At 38.9% G+C, this 6,364-nt stretch overlaps 1 protein-coding gene across 1 annotated transcript in view; it reads left to right on the top strand.

Annotated features, from left to right (window-relative positions):
* The window catches only part of MYL1 (myosin light chain 1), a 39,515-nt gene that overhangs the window by 18,993 nt on the left and 14,158 nt on the right, over positions 1-6,364 (top strand). The gene's annotated exons all lie outside the window — the stretch shown is intronic.

Here is a 6,364-nt window from a genome sequence, read left to right as displayed (position 1 = left end):
GTACTTTTTTAAAAAAACTGCCAACTCTATCTTCATCTGGTATCTGAAGTGGCATAGTTCACCTTAGCACATACTTCATTCTCTTATATGTCTGTGTACAGAAAAGCCTATTAGTGAAAATATTCTTTTAGTAGAGTAGAGAATTCGTAAACAGACTTGTGAGACAAAAAGAAAGAGAGAAAAAGAAAGAAAGAAAGAAAGAAAGTTTCCAAAAGGCTCCAATCCTAAACATATTTAATAGGGAATAAGTCTTAATGAACATTATGGAACCTATTTGCAACCTACTTGTGCACGTTCCTGTTACACAGACAATCGTCTCAATATCAGTCCTTTCAGGATACATCTCTCTGCCTATCTATTTTAATACATTGCCCTGTGGTTGATGCTTTAATTTCACGTCATTTCATGTCATGTCCGTGGAGAAAATGCTGGAAGTCCAGCATGTATTCACCCATTGCAAGATCAAGCTCCCATGTGTTTTCCTAAAATTCACATACCAGTGATCCCACTTTTCAAATGGACAATTGTATAGTGGGGAGAAATTAACAGGTGTGCAATTTTGCCAGCACATCATTGTGCTAGGAAAGGCTCAATTTCTTGATTTGGGCCTGTTCTACATCTCTTCTGGGCACCGAGATTATTGTCCATAGTAAATGCAACAACCCAGTGAAGTATTTTCATACATTACAAAAGCAAATCTACTGGCCATCTTCTGGCTCATCTCCTTAATTTTTCTAAAACATAGGCAGGAAAATATAAGATCCAAAGTGGCCCACAGACATGAGAATTTCTTACAATCTTGGACAAAAATAGCACTGTTTCTGGTTCATTTACCTATAAAGGTTACTTCTACCTTTATTTTGTATTGGCATTTGTTTCTAATTTTGTTGTTCAAGACAGTTGCATAGCAGCTTTGTTTTATACACAGTGTTCATTCTCTATGGTCAGGGTACCTGGCAATAACTCTTTACCATTTCCCAAGTCATTTATTTCTCACTCCTAAGCATTGCTCAACACAGAGATAATATCACTTGTGATAAGGCCAAACTAGAAGTGATGGGGCAGCCATGTTTGCTTTTTCATGCATCCTACCTAATAATATTAAAAAAGAGGGAAAGGTGGATTTCAGGACATATTGCTTGTCACGCAACCAGGTCACAAGCCAAACCTGCTAAAATTCCCTCTTCTACACAGCCATTAACGGTACAGAGCTGTTTCCAGATTTCACTTTGTGATCGCTAAAAAATGCATGTTCATGAGTAGATAAAGCAGTGAGATCTTCTGACCATTGAATAAAAAAACAAAGAATGTACAGTTGTCCCTCCATATTCGCTAGGGTTAGGGGAACAAGACCCCCGTGAATATGGGAAAAGCGCAAATAACAAAAACACTGTTTTTGCCTGAGAGGACACCTCTCTAGGAATCTCTAGGTCCTCCAGTGCAACTCTGTGGTCAATGTCCAACATACTCTGACCATAGAATGGCACTGGAGTAGCTACAAATGGTCTTTCAGTGCAACTTTTAGTTAAAGTTGACCACAGAGTTGCACTGGAGGACCTGGACAGTCCTAGAGAGAACATATTAATGAAATCTGTGAATAATCAAAGCCGCAAATATCAAAGCCGCAAATATGGAGGGATGACTGTATATCTTTTTAAGGCATGTAAACTGAACTGTACACCTCCTATTCCCTTTACCCCACATGCTGTAGAGAAATGAGCCCCTCCAATTTCAACAGAAGTATGATTCAGAATGAACCTGAGTTGGGTTTAGTTCCAGTTGCTGTAAAAAAAAAACCTGCATCTTTGTGGTATGGAGAACAATATATATGATATTTCTCCCCATATAGTATTAAGGACAGAATGGTGACTTGGAAAATGGTATGGGTGATACAGTTCTAAGGATGAGCATGTCTCCTTCCTTAGATGTCTTTAAGCAGAGGCTGGATGGCCATCTGTCAGGTGTGCTTTGATTGGGAATTCCTGCATGGCAGGGGGTTGGACTGGATGGTCCTTGTGGTCTCTTCCAACTCTATGATTCTATGTGAGTAGAGGATTTCCCCCTTCAACTCTCAGCATCAGGCTAACTCAAGCTCTCCTAGTAATATCAGATGTAACCCCTATCTAATACAGTGGGTCCTCGCCTTACGCGGGGGATCCATTCCGGATCCCTCCGCGTAAGGTGAATTCCACCTATGCTCAAGCCCCATTGGAAACAATGGGGCTCGTGCGCGGTGGCGCGGCAGCATGGGCGCGCGCACCCATTCAATTGAATGGGATGCGCCGCCCTTTCCGCCCTGCGCGCACCGGCGGGTTTGAGCGCCTATGCTCTAAGCCGCCTATAAAAAGGCAGCGTATGGCGAGGCGCGACTGTAATTCATTTGCTCTGTTTATATAATCTCAATCACACCTACCCTACTATCTTTTGTTTTGCCTTAAGAGCTCAACAATGAAGCCCTTGGTGCAAAATCTGCTTGCAGTGAACCTTTGCAGCCAGGAGAGGGCATGATGGTGTCTTTCAAAGGCTGTTAAAAATGTTCTCCTTTTCAATCTGAAGTAGTACAGTCAGATTGATAGTTAATATAGAAGGAGATCTTAGCAACATGGATGTTTTTTAATATATATATATATATATATATATATATCAATCATTCTTCTTTTGAAGCTCTTTCCCACTGAGAGAAATGTGCAATCCCTGACAAGAGAAAGAGCCTCTTTTGTGGTGAGGCACTGGATGTGAAATCCCCTTGAGATGTTCATTTGGCACCTGTATGGCAACTTTTTGGGCATCAGGCAAAGCCATTTTTACTTATCCATGACTTTTAATCTGTTGCAAATCCTAGTCTTCCTCCAAGGACTTTATCTGATGTTGATTTACTAGTATTAAAGAAACCAGATAGGAAGAAAATTAATTCATTTGGGAGTGGTGCTGGAGAAGAGTGACGAGGATCCCATGGGTGGCCAAAAAGACGAACAAGTGGGTTCTAGAGCAGATCAAGCCATAAATCTCCCTGGAAGCCAAGATGATAAATCTTAGGCTGTCATACTTCAGACGCATCATGAGAAGGGAGGACTCACTGGGAAAAGCAATTATGCTAGGAAAGGTGGAGGGTAGTAGAAAGAAAGGAAGGCCACATGCTAGATGGATAAACTCGATCAAGACGGTCAAAGGCCTGAGCCTGCAGGACCTGGACAGGGAGGTAGTGGACTGGGGGGCATGGAGATGTCTCATTCACAGGGTCGCCATGAGTTGAGATTGACTCAAAAGCAGCTAGCAACAATACAATAATATACTATGGATGAAGTTTAGTATGATTCATCATCATCATCATCATCATCAGCATCATCATCATCATCATCATCATCATCATCATCATCTATACCAAGCCTTTCCCCCACAACTGGAACTCAAGGTGGATAGAAGTAGTAATTGTAACAGTCATAGTACTATATGTTGTTGTTAACCTTAAAAAAGGCCCCACTTGCTTTATTCTGGATAGCCCCACTTGGTTTATTCTTGGTTTATCCCTGGATAGGGGAGATGGGGGGAATCAGAAGACCCTCAAATCATCTATAAATTCTCACTTTGGCTCCAGCCATGATGCATATTACCAGCCATTTCACATGGAGAGGTATAGATTCTGCAAGATTCGTCACTTTTCTTATTGTAAAGTAGTTGTAACGAGTTTACTCATCTTGTGTAAACTGGCATGCCACCCCCTTTTTCAGTTATGCAGGAATAAATCTTATGAGGATTCTATGAGACATGTAGAGGACTGAACTGTTAATCTCACAAATAGCCCAGCCATGTAATGACTCCTTAGCTGTGGCTAAGCAATAGATGTGTAGCCTAAATCAACTGGGCAACAATCAGTACATCAAATCTTATGTACCTGCCCTCCCTTTCCAGGGCTGTATCCATACTGCACAATTCTGGCGGTTTGATGCCACTTTCATAGTCATGCTTCCATCCTGTGGAATCCAGGGATCCATAGTTTGAGAGGGTACTTGAAATTCTTTGCTGGAAAGCTCTAGTGTACTTTCCTGAGCTGTGTAACTGGGACTATCTAACAGAGGAGTCTGCATATCTCACTGAATTACCAAACCCAGGATTTTGTCAGATGGAGCCATGGAAGTTAAAATGATATTGCAGTGTGAAATGTGGACACATACTTGGGGGGGGGGTATTCATATTGTTGTAGCAGATATACAGTAGTGTCCTCCAGGTCCAACTGAGAACAGACATAGCGTTTTCGGAATTAACTTAAACTCTTTATTTAAGTATAAATGCACAGCAGGGACCCACAGCATCTAAACCTGTCCATCTTAACAATAGCAACAGTTGTTAATTTTTCTATAGTATTCTTTCTATGGTTCCCCAACAACACCATATCTTAACTCTTCATTCAGCACAGTAGTGTCACTTTCATGCAAATACTATTATTAATTCTTATATAGTCATGTACAATAATATTACCACATTAATATTATCCACAGGCACTGGCATGGAGAAGTGACACAAAATAGTGAATGGGGAGATGGGTGTATATTCTGCTATTCAGGATGTTATGTACATACAGACATGATATGACCAAGAGGTACCACTATACAGCAAGCGTACCATCACACGGCATCAATTCTGGGGCTTTTATAGTCTTTCTCACAATGATTAATTCTCTCATGGTGAACATTTCTTTTGGTTTCCATGTGTCAAGAGTATCTAAAATTTTGCCAAGTTCTGGAGAATATTTCTCTTGCATCTCAACAAGTAAATCGGTTTTCCAATCATTGACTTGCTTGGCTGAGTTACACTTTTTATCCCTCTCTAAATATTGTTCCTCGTCTATTAATTAGTAGCACTATGAGAAGAATTTTATTAATGGGAATAATTATAAACAAAGGAAGCCACTAGCCGAATCAATGAATCAAAATCAAAATGACATAACATGAAATTTAACTAGTCCTGACAGCAAACGTCACATTTTATTATGATGACAATATGTTTAAGAGGACATTCAGGCTCTCTTTTATCTTTTATTTAAAACAATTTACAATACTATTGTGTTAGCTCTGTTAACACAGTAATGGAAATCTGTTCAACCAAGGGTTTGGTTTGGTTTGAACTTCACCAGAGTCAAATGTCATTTCTGTTATACTTCAAAGAGTAAGAAAAGGGTTAAAGTCTTTCAAAACACTTTAACTCACTGATATGAAGCACATACATCCATTCAAAAGGTCTAAAAGAAACTGCACTTGAATATCAGTGACCACACTTAATCAAAGCTGAGTAATGTTGAACTGGTGAAACAACTGTGTGATAGGACATTATTATTATGTTTTTCAAATTCAGCATCCAAAAATACGTTAGAAACAGCTACGATATTGAAAAACGTTTTTTCATCACAGGCCTATGAATCAACATAGTTCAAAAACCATAAGGCTAATGTGACAAGGCAAGTAAAGTCATCACTAGATAGGGGGAAACCATTCAATTCCTGACTCTGGTGCTATAGGTTTGGAGCTTGGGTTTCATATTTCATATTTATACCCAGCTTTTTCTCCAAAACTGGGACTCCCAGTTTTGCAGAATGAGTGTTACCGCCACCAAAACCAGCACATTTTGAAGAAAAGAAAGTAACGATATATGCCATAATTTAATAATACCTGCTATTGTGTGTGTGCATAGGTCCATTAAATCAGGAATCTTAAATTATTCAGCTGTATCATTGTATCATCTCCTTTGCTTTTTATTATATACCAAAAAGATAAGAGTTCTCCTTGTCATCATCTGTCAGTACCTCCGTTTCTAAAATATATGTGACTTAATATGTTTTCACCATTCACACAATCATTATAAAAGCTGACCTATCTAAAATTATAAAAAATTGTAATGGGGATGGGTCAGGAATAACTCAGATTATTATATCTTTACCTCCATAGACAATACAGAAGCCATTCAAACTATATCCTTACAACTTGATCCACTCAAGTTTTACAGTCAAAGAAAAGTAGGGGCTCACTTCATGCCCATAAGTTTCAATTCACAAACCCATCTTGTTTTGTGAATTAGATCTTATTTTAGTGTGCTAGATGACAGTACTGAACAGTAGAGTTTGCTTTGGTAGAAAATTTAAAACTTTAGATAGATCAGCTCTTCTTATATAAACACAACTAGAAACATGCACAAATGCAAACCTATTGTGACAAATTAACCTTACAGTTATTTTTTTGTGTCAAAAATTAATGTATTAATTAGGCCAAAATCGACTTAGTACATAATGGAGTAAGTATCCTTGTAGGCCATCTTGTCCATTAGAATTCATATTTCTTCAACTGGTAGTTGTCTTTAACTCCATTTGGGAATC

The sequence above is a fragment of the Sceloporus undulatus genome, chromosome 1 (genome assembly GCF_019175285.1).
Source record: "Sceloporus undulatus isolate JIND9_A2432 ecotype Alabama chromosome 1, SceUnd_v1.1, whole genome shotgun sequence".
In the NCBI taxonomy this organism is placed as follows: Eukaryota; Metazoa; Chordata; class Lepidosauria; order Squamata; family Phrynosomatidae; genus Sceloporus; species Sceloporus undulatus.
This window is presented reverse-complemented; position numbering and strand designations above follow the sequence as displayed.